The sequence below is a fragment of the Hylobates moloch genome, unplaced genomic scaffold (genome assembly GCF_009828535.3).
Source record: "Hylobates moloch isolate HMO894 unplaced genomic scaffold, HMol_V3 SCAFFOLD_12, whole genome shotgun sequence".
Lineage (NCBI taxonomy): Eukaryota > Metazoa > Chordata > Mammalia > Primates > Hylobatidae > Hylobates > Hylobates moloch.
The window spans coordinates 11,724,641-11,742,675 of record NW_026652287.1 but is presented as its reverse complement, the minus strand read 5'-3'; the positions used below and the strand labels follow the sequence as shown (position 1 = coordinate 11,742,675).

Below are 18,035 nucleotides of genomic sequence, written 5' to 3'. Positions count from 1 at the left end.
AGGTCAGGAGATCGCGACCTTCCTGGCTAACACGGTGAAACCCCGTCTCTACTAAAAATACAAAAAATTAGCCGGGCATGGTGGCGGGCGCCTGTAGTCCCAGCTACTCAGGAGGCTGAGGCAGGAGAATGGCGTGAACCCCTGAGGCGGAGCTTGCAGTGAGCCGAGATAGCGCCACTACACTGCAGCCTGGGCGACAGAGCGAGACTCCGTCTCGGAAAAAAAAAAAAAAGATCCTTAACCACCCCACCTCCAAAAAAGAAAGAAAGTGGTAACAATGTAAGATGGTGGGTGTGTTAGTTTGCGGTGATCATTTCACAATGTGTATTAAATATCCGGTTGCCCACTTTAAATATATACAATGTTTACTTTTCACGCATACTCAGATAAAGCTGAGGGCAAACAGCCTTGCTGGGGCCATTGTTTGCAGATCGCTGAGTTAGAGCATTCTGTGATGGCTGGGTCCATTTCACTTCAGCATGGTAAGAGGCACGTGACAAAAACTGGCATGAAAGCGGCTGTTGGAACCAAGGGGCAGGAAAGGGCTGCCCTATAGGATCCTCCAGAAGACAGACGGGCATTCCACGAAGTGAGCAAATTCCGGAGGAAATAAAGGATTTCCGTTTTAAGGGGTTGGGAGGCAAGAGAAAAGGCTGAGAGGGTCTGTGTGTCTGAAATGGGGTCTCTGGGTGAGAAAACGTGTGAGATAAAGTGCAAGGCTGGAAACGCGTGCAAGTGTGCAGGAGGCGGGGATCTGCTGCACCGAGTGTGCACATTTGCACGAACCGTGGGGGCGTCTGCGGCTGTGGGTGGAGAGAATCCTGGAGCACACATCAGAGAGAGGGAGTGTGGGTGAGAGTGGGAGGGTGTGTAAGCGCGTGGGTCGTGACAGGTGAGGGGCTTGTGTGTGCAACTGTGCGTCCTGCGAGAGTGAGGAGGTCTCGGACTGAGGAACTGCGTTCGGTGCTCAGGGGTGAGTCCCCACGCAAGAGCCTGGGGAGTCAACCAGAAAGACCCACACGCGGGGCGGGCCCAGAGACCTCGGGCGCCATCTGCTGATTAACAGACGCCACTGCCTGAGAAAGGCCCCTCGAGTCCCCTCATTGCCCAGCTGCGGACCCTAAGCGGAGCCATAACCGTCCTGCCAACCCACGTCAGCAGAAGAGCCCTGTGGGAGGGCGTGTGTTCACTTTTGCTCCTCTGGGCAAAGATGCCCAGGTCAGAAACACCCAACCGACTGTCCCACCACCCAGAGACAGCCCCACCTGCACAGCTTAGAGCAGGACCACTGACCTGGCTCTCCGGTCATATTTGCTATTGAAGACCAGAATAAAGTATGTTTATCAGGATTGAATGCATGAGTCATGAATGAATAAATTCATTCTCCTTACATGTCGGTTCCTATTGAGAAATACGGTGGCTAGAATTTATTTCCTCCGGAAAGAGGAAGAAATGTGGAGCCCCTGGGTTTGGTGCTATTTATTACGCATTTCTCTGACGTTGTAAGAAAAGAAAGAGAGATCAGAAGAAATATCACATTTCAGCCTGGAATTTACGTAGCTTGCTGCCGTTCTAGGTGATTTACTTAGACTGGCTTCTGCGTTTTGACAAATGAGGAAATTGGGAGAATTAAAGCCTCCGGTTTTAAAGCCTGCTGCTGGGTCAAGTAGAACTGTGACTTTTTTTTTAGACACAGTCTCGATCTGTTGCCCAGGCTGGAGTGCAGTGGCACAATCAGCTCACTGCAACCTCCACCTCCCGGGCTCAAGCGATTCTCCTGCCTCAGCCTCCCGAGTAGCTGGAACTACAGGTGCCCACCACCATGCCCGGCTAATTTTTGCATTTTTAGTAGAGGTGGAGTTTCACCGTGTTGACCAGGCTGGTCTCAAACTCCTGGCCTCAAATGACCCAGCCACCTCAGACTTCCAAAGTGCTGGGATTACAGGTGTGAGCCACCGTGCCCAGCCCAGAACTATGACATTTTGTTTTTGATTTTCTCTGTTTCTTTGAAAAGAAATGGAGTGAAGGTGCAGAGATATGAGATAAATTATTTAAACACATTATTATTATTATTATTATTGAGTCAGAATTTCACTCTTGTTGCCCAGGCTGGAGTGCAATGGCATGATCTCAGCTCACTGCAACCTCCGCCTCGCGGGTTCAAGTTATTCTCTTGCCTCAGCCTCCCAAGTACCTGGGATTACAGGCATGCGCCAACACGTCGGACTATTTTTTTTTTTTTTTTTAGTAGAGATGGGTTTCTCCATGTTGGTCAGGCTGGTCTCGAACCCCCGACCTCAGATGATCCACCCACCTCGGCCTCCCAAAGTGCTGGGATTACAGGCGTGAGCCACCGCACCCTGCCTTAAACACATTATTAAATCAGTAAAATGAAGGGCCTGACAAATAAATGACCACTGAGCTAGGATGTAGAAGACCAAGGCCTGGAAGAAGGGAGTCTGTCTCTTCTGTCTCTGGTGAGCTAGGACCTTCCCTACAGGCACACCCTACGCTGTCCTTCAGGCTGGCTCTCCATGCCCTCGGGGGCCTTGGTCCAAACATCCGACAAAGGCCCTATGAAAGGACCTCTAACAAAATATTTTTCACCATGTTCAGCTAGAGTTGCATGTTTTTCTATTTTTTCTAATGAGAACATAGGACTTGAGAACTGATCATGTGTCTTCGCTTTAATTTGAAATGATCAGAATAATCTGAAAAAAACAGAGAACTATTGTCCAGGAAATGAGAGGGAAATGAATTCAATCACTTACATATATAATCAAATCCCTTCCCCAGCCTTCCCGGACATGTGCTGGTTTTTTCATTCTCACTCTTCAAACTGATCACCTATAAATTATCTAAAACTACAACGAAATGCTTTTGAAAACTTTTTAAAAAGAAGTGCATCTCATTTTATGTAAGTTGTGATATAAGAAAAATAGTAAGATTATAAAAATATTTTTTACTTTTGATACAGTGACTAGCAAAGGTAAAAAAAAAAAAAAAAAACATAGGACATTGAATGGTCAATTCATTGTCTGGGAAGAGGTTTTGGATTTATTTACCAAGCTTCTAAACATGGATCTTCCTAATCATAGAGAAAAAGCCCTTTCAAAGCAGTTGTTGTGGGCTGGGTGCAGTGGCTCAGGCCTGTAATCCCAACACTTCAGGAGGCTGAGGCAGGTGGATCACCTGAGGTCAGGAGTTTGAGACTGGCATGGCCAACATGGTGAAACTCCACCTCTATTAAAAATACAAAAATAGACTGTGGTGGTGCATGCCTGTAGTCCCACCTACTCGGGAGGCTGAGGCAGGAGAATCGCTTGAGCCTGGGAGGTGGAGGTTGCAGTGATTGCGCCACTGCACTCCAGCTTGGGTGACAGAGCGAGACTCCATCTCAAAAGAAAAAAAAAAGAAAAAACTATGGTCTAGTGAGGGTGATTTTAAACTGATTAGGTTTAATTAATTTCCTTGATCTAAATATGAAGTGTTTTTACTTTGTGAGCAGAAAGTTTTTGAAACTACTTCAGAAAGGTGAGTCCAATGCTATTTCTTTTTTACTTCTCAGCCTTCTACAAAAGGCAAATATAAGAGAGCAAAGTCCAAGGAATGGAGTTATTAATGCTGCAAGTGGAGTCTGAGGCCAGCTCCATGCCAGGCATGGCGCGTGCACTGAGAGACAGGGATCCTCTGCTCCAGGAGCCGAAAGCACACGCTGTTTTGCTTACTACTGAATTCTACTACACATTTAAAGAAGAACAAATACCAATCCTACTGAAACTCTTCCAAAAAACTAAAGAGGAGGGAACACTTCCAAACTCACTCTACAAGGCCACCATTACCCTGATACCCAAACCAGACAAGGACACAACAACAAAAAAAAGAAAACTACAGGCCAATATTCCCGATGAACATAGAGCCAAAATCCTCAACAAAATACTAGCAAATTGAATCTAACAGTGCATCAAAAAACCATTCACCATGATTGTTGATGGCTGATGCAAGACCTCGGTTCTTCTTAGTTTAAAAGAATTTAAACAACAGACACACAGCAAAGGAGATGCAACATAGAGTAATTTATTGCAAAAGAAAAAGACTATTTTGGGCTAGGTGCAGTGGCTCATGCCCGTAATCCCAGCACTTTGGGAAGCCGAGGTGGGCAGATCACCTGAGGTTGGGAGTTCGAGACCAGCCTGACCAACATGGAGAACCCCTGTCTCTACTAAAAATACAAAATTAGCTGGGCATGGTGGCACATGCCTGTAATCCCAGCTACTCAGGAGGCTGAGGCAGGAGAATCACTTGAACCCAGAAGGCAGAGGTTACCATGAGCCAAGATTGTGCCATTGCACTCCAGCCTGGGCAACAAGAGTGAAACTACATCTCAAATAATAATAATAATAATATTTTGAAAGTTTGATGCAAAACAGACAGTACACCCTGGAAGAGAGAATTTTGTTGCTCATAAGGGTGAGACAGCAAAAACTGGAGTTCCAAAAACTCCCTTTATGGGAGTCTTACATGATTATTCATAAAGGGTTGGAAGAGGTGTTGGTAGTAAGCATCTTCTGGATGGTCCTCTGGCCCATGCACAGTAGCTGTACATGCTTGTTCATACATTGCATGTCTCGTTCGCATCTTAAATCTCCACCCAGGAGTGTTTTTTTTACTATTATAATGAGCAAAGAGTCAGTTTGAGGACAGGTAAAATCAAACTGTGCATGCTCTCTAGAGGGGAAAGTCCCTACTGAAGATAGTTTTGCTTGAATGAGCTCAATTACAATGCAAATATTGAGGCTTATTGTGTTGACTGTATAGTCACCACAGTTACTGCATCCTGAGAACATGGTTACTTCTTTGACTACCTATCCTGCTTCATGATCAAGTGGGATTCATCCCAGGAATGCAAGGGTGGTTCAACACATGCAGATCAATAAACATGATACATAACATAAACAGGAGCAAAAACAAAAACCATACAATTCAATAAATGCTGGAAAATAATTTGGTAAAGTTTAGCATATTAAAAACCCTCATCAAAATGGATATAGAAATAACATAGCTCAAAAGAAAATGAAAGCCATGTATGACAAACCCATAGCTAACATTGTACTGAATGAGGAAAAATGGAAGGCCTTTCCTCTAAGGACTGCAATAAGACAAGGATGCTCACTTTCACCACTATTATTCAACATAATACTAGAAGTCCTGGCCAGAGCAATTAGGCAAGAACAAGAAATAAAGGGCATCCAAATTTGAAAGGAAGAGGTCAAATAAGCCTTGTTCACAGATGACATATCTTATACCTGGAAAAATCTAAAAACTCTATGAAAAAACTGTTAGAACTGATAAACAAATTAGTAAAGTTGCAGAATACGAAATCGACATACAAAAATCAGTAACATTTCTAAATTTTTTTTAGACAAAGTCTCACTGTGTTGCCCAGGCTGGAGTGCAGTGGCATGAACATGGCTCACTGCAGCCTTGATCTCTTGGACCTAAGCGATCCTCTCACTTCAGCCTCCCAAGTAGCTGGGACCACAGGTGCACACCATCATACCTGGCTAGATTTTTAAAAAGTATACAGATAAGATGGGGTCTCACCATGTTGCCCAGGCTAGTACCAGTTCTATACACCAACAAAGAATATTCTGAAAAAGAAATCAAGAAAGAAAACTCATTTACAATAGCACCAAAATAAAAATAAAACACACAGAAATAAATTTACCAAGAAGTGAAACAGCTCTACAAGGAAAACTATAAAACATTAATGAAAGAAATTAATGAGGACACAAAAAATGGAAAGATATTACATGTTCATGGATTGCAAGGATTTTATTGTTAAAATTATAATACTACCCAAAGCAATTTACAGATTCAATGCAATCCCTATCAAAACCAATGACATTCTTCACAAAAAAAGAAAAAATATATAAAATTTATGTGGAACCACAGAAGACCTCAAATAGCCAAAGCAATTCTGAGCAAAAAGAACAAAGCTGGAGGCATCACACTATCAGACTTCAAAATATACTACACAGCTATAGTAACCAAAACAGCATGGTACTGGCATAAAAACAGACCACGTAGACAAATAGTATGGAATAGGGAATCCTGATATAAATCCATGAATATGAATTTACAACTTTTTTTTTTTTTTTTTTTGGGACAGAGTCTTCTTGCTCTGTCACCCAGGCTGGAGTGTAATGGCACGATCTCAGCTCATTGAAACCTCCACCTCCCAAGTTCAGGCAATTCTCCTGCCTCAGCCTCCCAAGTAGCTGGGACTACAGGCATGCGCCATCATGCCCAGCTAATTTTTATATTTTTAGTAGAGACAGGGTTTCACCATGTTGGCCAGGCTAGTCTCGAACTCCTGACCTCAGGTGATCCACCCACCTCAGCCTCCCAAATTGCTGGGATTACAGGCATGAGCCACTGCGCCCAAACTTACAACTAACTCATCTTTGACAAAGGTGTCAAGAACATACATGGGGAAAACATCAGTCTTTTCAATAAATGGTGCTGGGGAAACTGGATAAGTATATGCAGAAGAATGAAACTAAACTATTCTTGTCTCTCACCACACACAACAATCAAATCAAAATGGAATAAAGACTTAAAACTTTTTGGAGGCAGGATCTCGCTCTGTCACCCAGGCTGGAGTGCAGGCGCATTATCCTGGCTCATTGAAGCCTCGACCTTCCTGGGCTCCAGTGACCTTCGTGCCTCAGCCTCCCAGGTAGCTGGGACTATACAGACACACACCACCATACCCAGCTAATTTTTGTATTTTTTGTAGAGATAGGTTTTTGCCATGTTGCCTAGGCTGGTCTCGAACTCCTGAACTCAAGCAATCCTCCGCCTTGGACTCCCAAAGTTCTGGGATTACAGAGCTGCACCACCATGCCCAGCAAGACTTAAATCTAAGATCTGAAACTACGAAACTACTAGAAGAAAACATTGGGAAAATGTTCCAGGACATTGCTCTAGGCAAAGACTTTTTGTGTAGGACCTCGAAAGTACAGGCAACCAAAGCAAAAATAGACAGTTGGAATTACATCAAGCTAAAAAATAAGGGAAATAACAAAGTGAAGAGATTGATGCAGGGCAGGTGAACCCCAAAATTAGCCCGGGAGGGTTCTTGGCTTTGCCCAGGAAATAATTCAAGGGCAAGCTGGTGGTGCTAGGCAGCAACTTTTATTGAAGCAGCTGTGTACAGCAGCAACAGAGGTACTGCCCCCTGTTGAGCAGGGCCACACCATAGGCAGTGTGCCCAGAGCAGCAGCTCAGGGGCAGTTCTGCAGTCCTGTTTATACCTACTTTTAATTATATGCACATTAAGTGGCGAATTATGCAGAAATTTCTAGAAAAAGGGTAGTAACTTCCAGGTCGTTGAGCCGTTGCCATGGAAGGGGGCAGTAACGTCCAGGTGTTGCCATGGCAACAGTAAACTGACATGGCACAATGGTGCCCATGTCTTATGGAGAGATGCTTTTGCCTCTTCCCTGTTTTAGCTAGTCCTCAATCTGGTCTGATGTCTGAGCCCTGCCACTGGCATCAAGTCCCACCTCCCACTTCAAGACAACCCATCGGATAGGAGAAAATATTTGCAAACCATCTCACAAGGGATTAATAACCAGAATATATAAGGAGCTCGAACAACTCAATAGCAAAAAAACAAATAATGCAATTTAAAAATGGGCAAAGGATCTGAACAGATATTTCTCAAAAGCAGACATTAAAATGGCCAACGTGGCTGGGTGTCGGTGGCTCATGCCTGTAATTCCAGCACACTGGGAGGCCAAGGTGGGAGAATCACTTGAGGCCAGTAGTTCAGGACAAGCTTGGGCAACACAATGTAATTCTGTTTCTACAAAAAATAAAAAATTGTCTGGGCATGGTGGCATGTGCCTGTAGTCCCAGCTACTCAGGAGAGTGAAGCAGGAGGCTTGCTTTATCCCAGGATAAAGAAGATGTGGCATAGAAACATTCAGCCATACAAAAGAATGACATCTTGCCATTTGCAGCAACATGGATGGACCTGGAGACCTTATGTTAAAAGAAACAAGCCAAGCACAGAAAGACAAATATCGCATGTCCTTACCCATCTGTGGGAGCTAAATAAGCAGATCTCATGAAGATGGAGAGCAGATTGATGGTTACCAGAAGCAGCAAAGGGAAGAGGGAAAGGGAGATACGAGGGAGAAAAAGAATATATATAACTGTATTTATTAACACCAATTTTCACTTAAAAATGGTAAAGATGGCCAGGCACAGTGACTCACACCTATAATCTCAGCATTCTGGGAGGCCAAGGTGGGAGGATTGCTTGAGCCCTGGAGTGCAAGGTTACAGTGGCCTATTATAAAGCCACTGCACCCCAGCCTGGGTGACAGAGCGAGATCCTGTCTCAAAAAAAAAAAAAAAAAAAAAAGGAAAGCCAGGCACAGTGGCTCATGCCTGTAATCCTAGCACTTTAGGAGGCCGAGGTGGGCAGATCACCTGAGGTCAGGAGTTCGAGACCAGCCTGGCCAACATGGTGAAACCCCGTCTCTGCTAAAAATACAAAAGTTAGCCAGGTATGATGTCAGGCACCTGTAATCTCAGCTATTCAGGAGGCTGAGGCAGGAGAATCACTTGCAGTGGCCAAGTCGGCCATGATCCAGCCTGTGACAGACCGAGATCCATCTCAAAATAAAAAAAAAAAAAAGAAAATAATAAAGGTACCTCGATAAAAAAAGAAGAGTGTTGCTAATTTCCACATTTTTGAATTTTCCCGTTTTCCTTCTGCTATTCATCTCCAGTTTCATTGCACTGGATATTCAATACAGACCCATTTTGGGCTCTTTTATATAATACCTTGTTCAGATCTATTTGCTTATATTTTCTCTTTCTCCACACACAGAAAAAGCCAAGAATTTGTCATTCTGACCCTGATTTGGCTTTCTCTGGGAAATCAAGTCCCTCTTCCTACAATATAAAAAGCGAAGGCTTGACAGAGCCCTGGCTTCGCTTTCATCCATCTAAACTGTTTTCAATTGAGAGTTTTACCAATGAGGTCTGTTTAGATCCAGCAAAGAGAAGAATCTGCTGACAGTCACATGGAACAGAGGCAACTAAAATAAAAGCCAATTCTTGGCCCTGTGATTATTGGGTACATCAGAGTATGTTATCCATGAATTCAGTATACCTTTATTGGAAGATACTGCTTATTGAAAGAGTGCATGGGCCGGGCATGGTGGCTCACGCCTGTGATCCCATCACTTTGGGAGGCCAAGGCGGGTGGATCAATTGAGGTCAGGAGTTAGAGACCAGCCTGGCCAACATGGTGAAACCCCATCTCTACTAAAAATACAAAAATTACCTGTGTGTGGTGGCGGGCACCTTTAATCCCAGCTACTTGGGAGGCTGAGGCAGGAAAATCACTTGAATACAGGAGGCAGAGGCTGCAATGAGCCAAGATCATGCCACTGCACTCCAGCCTGGGTGACAGAATGAGACTGTGTCTCAAAAATAAATTAAAAAATAAAAGAGTACATGGAATTTTGATTCAGAATGACTAATGCAAGTTATTTGTCATATTCTAGTATAATACTGGGCTTTAAAAAATAAAAATTTCTGGGCTTCTAGACAAAAAAGCGCAAGTGACATAATAAGGGAAAGAAATTAGAATCTACCTTTTTGAGAGGAACACTTTGTACCTGAGGAAAATGGAGTACATATTTAAGAAAAGAAACTGTAAGCCATGAATGTTATATCCAGCAAAACTCACATTCAGGTAGAAAAGACCCTGACATGCCATGCTGCGACAGAAGACCTCAGGTGCTATTATTCCCATGATCTCCTCCAGAGAAATAATAAACTTCAGACAACAAAATGCCTAGAAAGACATTGACACAGGGCAGATCTTGAGTCCTAAATTTGCTACTTGTATAAACAAGACGAAATGAGGGTGATATGAGAGGGTGTGGGTCCCCTCCCAGGATCAGGTTCACAGGGTGCTAAGACCTGTTTGCTGCTCTTTGCTGAGTGTATGATCTGTCCACAGAGAGTATCTATAAATGTCTTACAGGAGCAAATTAATCCAGGCATTTACTTAGGCATTCCTCCGGAGACTGGTGCCCTGGCTAGTGAAACAGGTACAGATGAAAGAGAAGGTCTGTAGGACTGCACAACAAAAAGACAGAGTCCTGGCTGGGCAAGGTGGCTCACGCCCATAATCCCAGCATTTTGATAAACTGAGGCAGGTGGATCACCTGAGGTCAGGAGGTCGAGAACAGCCTGGCCAACATGGTGAAACCTCACCTCTACAAAAATACAAAAATTAGCCAGGCATGATGGCAGGTGCCTATAATCCCAGCTACCTGGGAGCCTGAGGTGGGAGAATCACTTGAACCCAGAGGCACAGATTGCAGTGAGCCAAGATGGCACCATTGCACTCTAGCCTGGGTGACAGAGTGAGACTCTGTCTCAAAAAAAAAAAAAGAAAAAGAGAGAAAGGAAAGAAAGAAAGGGAGGAAGGAAGGAAGGAAGGGAGGGAGGGAGGGAGGGAAAGAAAGAAAGAGAGAGAGAGAGAAAGAAAGAAAAAGAAAGAAAGAAAGAAAAAAAAAAAGCAGGGTCCCATGTACCTGGGCCCTGTGAGGAGCCAGAGGTCTGATGACATGGAGTAGTAGGGGGATAATGGCGACCCTGTCCCTCTGCCTGAACCATCAGTATGATCCAGCCAGGAGGCCTGCACATTAAATATGGACAACATCCTGGAGCTCTTTTCTTTTTCTGCTGGTAATCACTATTCTCTCTACCACCACCACCACCAAACTTTGCCTGTGCTTTTCAATTAAAAAAAAAAATCACAGAGGGTGGAGCAGGATGGCTGAATAGAAACCAACACCATTTGGCTAGGCGCTGTGGCTCACGCCTGTAATCCCGGCCAAGGCGGGCGGATCACGAGGTCAGGAAATCGAGACCATCCTGGCTAACACGGTGAAACCCTGTCTCTACTAAAAATACAAGAAAATTAGCTGGGTATGGTGGCGGGCGCCTGTAGTCCCAGCTACTTGGGAGGCTGAGGCAGGAGAATGGCGTGAACCCAGAAAGCGGAGCTTGGAGTGAGCCAAGATCGCACCACCGCACTCCAGCCTGGGCGGCAGAGCGAGGCTCTGTCTCAAAAAAAGAAAGAAAGAAAGAAAAGAAAGAAAAGAAAGAAAAGAAAGAAAGAAAGAAAGAAAGAAAGAAAGAAAGAAAGAAAGAAAGAAACCTACATCATTTGACCCCTCACAGGAACACCAAATTTTAACAGCTAACTACACACAAAAAGCACCATCGCAAGAACCAAAAATCAGGTAACAATCGCAGTACCCGGTTTTAACCTTATATCGCTGAAAGAGATGCTGAAGAGGGCAGGAAAGACAGTCTTGAGTTGCTGACGCCGCCCATCCCCCACCCCCCAGCAGCAGCCCCGTGGCACAGAGAATCGGTGTGCTTTGGAGAGGGAGAGCACAGCGACTGTGAGACTTCGCATTGAACTTGATGCTGCAGTGTCACAGCAGAAAGCAGAACCGAGGTGTACTTAGCTGACACTGGCTCACACAAGGAGCGCTTGGACTGGCACTCACCGGAATTGCCCATCTTAGCAGTTGGAGCTTGAGTTCTGGCAAGCCTTGCCACTGAGAGCTGGAGTGCTCTGGGGCCCTTAGCAGACTTGAGGGGCAGTTTAGGCCATCAGGACTGCAATTCACAGGCAAACCCGAGTGCCGAGCTGGGCTCACAACCAGTGGACTGTGGAGTCGGGGGCACACAACCTCCTGAGACATTAGCTGGGGCAGCTGAGGGAGTTCTTGGGCCACCCCTCCACTCCCACCCCTGGCAGTGGCCATGTGGCACAGACAGATCTGTGCACTTGGGAGAGGGAGAGCTAACAACTTGGGGACTTTACATTGAACTAAGTGCTGCCCCATCACAGCAGAGACCTGGCGGCATTCATCATCTGCTGACTAAGGAGCCCCTGGGCCCTGAATAACCAACAGCCATAACCAGGTAATATGCTGTGGGCTGAGTTCCTTGCCTCATGGGGGCCGTGTGCAATGGCTGCAAACAGCAGCTTCCTTGGTGGTGTATGCAGCCTGTTTCTTGTATGGGCTGCTCTAAGGGACCTTGGAGACAGGCCCTTCAGATGGACGTTCATGCCTCTGACCTTGCACTACCCCAGTGTAGGCTCCAAACAGGTATGCAAGGTGCTTTTGGAAAGCCCCGGGGCACTGTGGCCGGGGTTCACATCGGCCAAGTTATCATGTCCATCCGCCTTGAACCCGGAGAACAAGGAGCATGTGATTAAGGCCCTGCTCAGGGCCAAGTTCAAGTTTCCTGGCTGCCAGAAGAGCCACAACTCACAGAAGTGGGGCTTCACCAAGTTCAATGAAGATGAATTTGAAGACATGGTGGCTGAGAAGTGGCTCATCTGAGATGGGTGTGGGGTCAAGTACATCCTCATCGTGGCCCTCTGGACAAGTAGTGGGCCCTGCACTCATGAGGGCTTCTGCTGTGCTGCCCCTTCTTAATACTCACCACTAAATCCTACTTCCCGTCCACCTGTGGGCACTGGGCTCTGAGACATGCTGGCTTCAGATGTGATCCAGCACATTCCCGGCTGTGGTGGCTACAGTGAAAGATGCCTTCTGTTTGAGAAAAGCAGGAGGAAGAATAAAGGGGACCTTGTCTTGCCCCTTAGGTACCAGCTCAGCCACAGTGGGGTAGAGCACCAAACAGGCTCTTGGGGTCCCTGAGTACAGGACTAGACTGTTGGTCAGCATTTGCGGACCTGCCCTGGACCAAGGAGAGCCCGCTGGCTGAAGGATGAGTCACAGGCCTGATAGCATTCATCACAGGCTGCCTGAAGAGCCCTCAGGCTTTTCGTGAACATCAGCAGTGGCCTGGCAGAACTCCTTGTAGGCTAGTGGAAGTGGTGGCCACAAGGAGAGGTTCCTCTGACTGAGGAAAGGGGAGTGAAGAGTGGGAAGGACTTTGTCTTGTGGTTTGAGTGCCAGCTGACCTGCAGTGGAATGGTACATCTATAGAATTCTATTCTATCTTAGAATAGAATTCTAAGGTTTATGACAGCATCTCTGGACCCACCCAGAGCCTGGGGGAACTCACTGCCCTGAAGGGAGGGACAACACCCTGGCTGGTTTTGCCATCTGCTGGTTGTAGAGCCCCAGGCCCTTGAGTGAATTCAGGTGGTGGCCAGGTAGCAGTTCTAGCAGACCTTAGGTGGGACCCAGTGCTGGGCTGCTTCAGGTCTGAACCAGTGCAGTCCCGGTGGTGATGGCCACAGGGGTTCTTGTGTCCTTCCACCCCCAGTTCCAAGAGGCCTAGCTTAGAGAAAGAGAGAGAGACTCCATTTGTTTGGAAGAAAGTAAGGGAAAAGAACAAGAATCTCTGCCTGGTAATGCAGAGAATTCTTCCAGATCTCATCCAAGACCACTAAGGTGGTACCTTTATGAGTCCGCAGGAACTACAGTGTTATTGGGTTCGGGGTTCAAGTCCCTTTGAATACCTGGAAAGCCTTCCCAAGAATCACAGGCACAAACAAGCCCAGACTGTGAAGACTACAATAAATGCCTAACTCTTCACTGCTCAGACACTGATGAGTATCTATAAGCATCAACACCACGCAGGAAAACATGATCTCATCAAACTGAATAAGGCACCAGGGACCAATCCGGGAGAAACAGAAATAGGCAACCTTTCAGGCAGACAATTTGAAAGAGCTGTATTGAGGAAACCCAAAGCAATTCAAGATGACACAGAGAAGGAATTCAGATTTCCTATCAGATGAATGTAACAAGGAGATAGAAATAATTAAAAAGAATCAAGCGGAAATTCTAGAGTTGAAAATGAAATTGACATACTGAAGAATGCATCAGAGTCTTAATAGCAGAATTGATCAAGCCGAAGGCTGGGCGTGGTGGCTTACGCCTATAATCCCCACACTTTGAGAGGCCGAGGCAGCTGGATCACTTGAGGATAAGAGTTCGAGATCAGCCTGGCCAACATGGCAAAACCCTGTCTCTACTAAAAATACAAAAAATTAGGCTGGGCCTGGTGGCTCACGCCTGTAATCCCAGCACTTTGGGAGGCCGAGGTGGGTGGATCACTTGAGGTCAGGAGTTCGAGACCAGCCTAGCCAACATGGTAAAACCCCATCTATATTAAAAATACAAAAATTAGCCAGGCAAGGTGGTGTGCACCTGTTATCCCAGCTACTCAGGAGGCTGAGGCCAAAGAATCGCTTGAACCTGGGAGGTGGAGGTTGCAATGAGCCGAGATCACACCACTGCACTCTGGCTCAGTAAACAAAGCGAGACTCTGTCAAAAAAAAAAAAAAAAAAAAAGAGTTTGAGACAAGACTGGCCTACATGGTGAAACCCCATCTCTATTAAAATTGCAAAAGTTATCTAGGCATGGTGGGAGATTGAGGCAGGAGGATAGTTTGAACCTGGGAGGTGGAGGTTGCAGTGAGCTGAGATGGCACCACTGCACTCCAGCCCAGGCGACGAAGCGAGATTTTGTCTCAAAAAAATACCAAAAACCAAAAACAAAAAACATCAAAAGACTATGAAAAACAGTGATTGGATGTTTGGGGTGTGGATATCGGAATCTGGAGCTGGGGACAGGTGTGTCATTTGATAGTCCCTTTTGAGAACCACTGTTGATCTAAAGCTATTCCAGTTCCCTAGGGGATTGCTAATAACTGGTGCAGCTGCTGAGACAGGGAAAGGGGCCTAATTCCTTTTGCAAAACAAGGAGCAATATTTGTATGAGAACTCAGTACATTTCATCGCATAAAAACTGCAAAACGCCAGGCTCTGCCATTTTTAAGCTAGTATTTCTGGGAGTCCACCAAACAGCCTCTAAGACGGAACTGATTGTGAATATGCTGGTGCCGGGTGCAATGGCTCACACCTGTAATCCAGGCTACTTGGGAGGCTGAGGTGGGAGAATCACTTGAAGCCAGGAGTTTGAGGCCAGCCTGGGCCTCTCTAAAAAAAAAGCTGTAAGTCAAATGATATAGCCTCTAGAAGCCACAGTTTGCTCATTTATAAACTGGAGGAGAATAAGATGAGAATTGTTTGATATTGAGGATCAGAAAGTGCTTCATGATGCATAAAGCAGATAATGGATTATCAATGCTTTGCTGCTCAGACATACAGCAATGGGTTCATACCATTCTGAGAGTCTGAATTTAGGATGTGATGTGACCAAAATTACCAGTAATTAAGTTTCTTATGCTTCTGAGGCTCTGCTTCCTCATCTGTACACTGTGGCAAGACTTTGTTCTGACTATGCACTGAGGATAAAATAAGGCTTTTTGAAAAAGAGGATGACACTGACCACTAATTAATGATTTCAATGTTCCCATCCAAGGTCAGACAAAAGCGACGCAGATCCATAGAGAATGTCGGTGCAACACTGCCCTCTGCTGGTCAGTAGCAGCACCACCATGGTTACAGAGGAAAAGGTCTTTACAAACGGATTCCTGGGAAACTGAGGCAGAGAGGGGAAGGGATTTGCTCAAGGGCACAGAGTTAGCTTTGGACAAAGTGATGGCTCGAACTTGAGATTCCTGATTCCTAGTTCTTTCTAGAGGGAGAAAAATAAGTGCTGGAAGCTAGTGGATTGTGGTTTCACTCTCACTAGGCTCTGCATGGCGTTTTAAATAGGCTGATTGGAATTTCTCTCTCCTGTTCTTCCCTTGCCACCCAAACCGCTTGGGTTTCTTGTCCTTTTCTTCATCCCAGGATAACCATCTGTGTGGCCCCATAAGGCCCAAAGTCCTCTTGGGTGCTGGGTGCTTTACAAAAATTACCTTGGATCTTTACAACTGCTTTGTGAGTTAGGCCAGGAAACTAAAACTCAGAGAGGTTACGACACTTGCCGGAGGTCCAACAGCCAGTAAAGCATGGAAGCTGGGATCTGAGCACTCACTTGAGACCCCAAGGCCCACAATCTATTTGCCACCAAAAAACAAGACAAAGCAAAACACCATGGTAACTTGTGTTGAAAAAGATAGATCTTGTGTTTTGTTATTTCCCCAAACGGTATTTGTTGGGCAGACACACATGTGTGTACAGGGCAGCAGTCAGGGTGGACCACAGGCCCCCACACCACAAAACCCTTCAGACTCTCCCAGAGAAGTGAGGGGAACTGAGCCAGGTGCAGTGGCTGGTGCCCGTAATCCCAACTTGGGAGACTGAGGCAGGAGGATGGCTTGAACCCAGGAGTTCAAGGCTGCAGTAAGCCATGATTGTGCCACTGCACTCCAGCCTGGGGGACAGAGTGAGACTGTAACTGAAAAAAAAAGAAGGGAAGGAAGGAAGGAAGGTGGGGAGCCAGGCACAGTGGCTCACACCTGTAATCCTAGCACTTCGGGAGGCCAAGGCAGGCACATCACTTGAGCCTAAGAGTTTGAGACCAGCCTAGGCAACATGGTGAAACCCGTCTCTACAAAACATACAAAAATTAGCTGGGCATGGTGGCACGTGCCTGTAGTCCCAGCTACTCGAGAGGCTGAGGTGGGAGGATCACCTGAGCCTGGGAGGTCAAGGCTGCAGTGAGCTGTGATCGCCCCTCAGGACTGGAAGTCCTCCTGGTCTGGGTTCACATCCTGCATTTCTGAACACTACTGTGTGCCAAGCCCTGGCAAATCTTATTTCTTTTAATTTGATAACACTGTGAGGTCGGTACAATTATCATCGCCATTTTACAGGTGAGCAAATGGAAGCTCTGAGACATTAAGTATCTTAAGAGCAAGAGTTGTGGGCGAACCCAGGTGTTGATACTTTGCCAGCATTTGATGTGATGCTTCATGGTTTTATTCCTCCCCATTTGCAGACAGGAAAACCGAGTTACAGACAAATGAAAGTGACTTACCTCAGGGCCTTTGCATGTGCCATCCTCTCTGCCTGGAATGTTCTTCTCAGATATCACCTTGGCATCCCCTATCACCTTCTTAAGGTCTTCACTTAAAAGTCATCATCTGGCCGGACGCGGTGGCTCACCCTGTAATCCCAGCACTTTGGGTAGGCCAAGGTGGGTGGATCACGAGGTCGGGAGATCGTAGACCATCCTGGCTAACACGGTGAAACCCCGTTTCTACTAAAAATACAAAAAATTAGCTGGGCGTGGTGGCAGGCTCCTGTAGTCCCAGCTACTCAGGAGGCTGAGGCAGGAGAATGGCATGAACCCGGGAGGCGGAGCTTGCAGTGAGCCGAGATCACGCCACTGCACTTCAGCCTGAGCAACAGAGCGAGACTCCATCTTGGGAAAAAAAAAAGTCATCATCTTAGGGAGGTCTTTTCTGATCACCCTATTTAAAAGTTCAGGCTGGGCGTCATGGCTCACACCTGTAATCCTAGCACTTTGGGAGGCTGAGGCAGGAGAATCACTTGAGACCAGGAGTTCAAGACCAGCCTGGGCAACATGGTGAAACCCAGTCTCTGTAGAAAATACAAAAATTAGCCTGGTGTGGTAATGCATGCCTGTGGTCCCAGCTACACAAGAGGCTCACGTGGCAGGATCGCTTGAGCCAAGGAGGTTGAGGTTGCAGTGAGCTGTAATTGCACCACTGCACTCCAGCCTGGGTGACAGAGTGAGACCTTGTCACAAAAAATAAAAATAAAGGACAGGCGTGGTGGCTCACGACTGTAATCCCAGCACTTTGGGAGGCTGAGGGAGGAGGATCACAAGGTCAGGAGTTCAAGACCAGCCTAGCCAATATGGTGAAACCTCGTCTCTACTTAAAAATACAAAAATTAGCCGGGCATGGTGGCACGCACCTGTAGTCCCAGCTACTCAGGAGGCTGAGGCGGAGAATCACTTGAACCTGGGAGGCAGAGGTTGCAGTGAGCTGAGATTGCACCACTGCACTCCAGCCTGGGCGACAGAGTGAGACTCTGTCTCAAAAAAAATAAAAAATAAAAAAATAAAAATAAGTTAACTCCATGCTTTTAACTCAGTAACAAAAAGACAAATGA

The 18,035-nt window shown here is 46.1% G+C and overlaps 1 pseudogene; it reads left to right on the top strand.

Moving 5' to 3' along the window:
* The first annotated feature begins 12,044 nt into the window (after nt 1-12,044).
* LOC116479773 (small nucleolar RNA SNORA70) lies at nt 12,045-12,168 on the top strand (annotated as a pseudogene).
* Nucleotides 12,169-18,035: the final 5,867 nt, after the last annotated feature.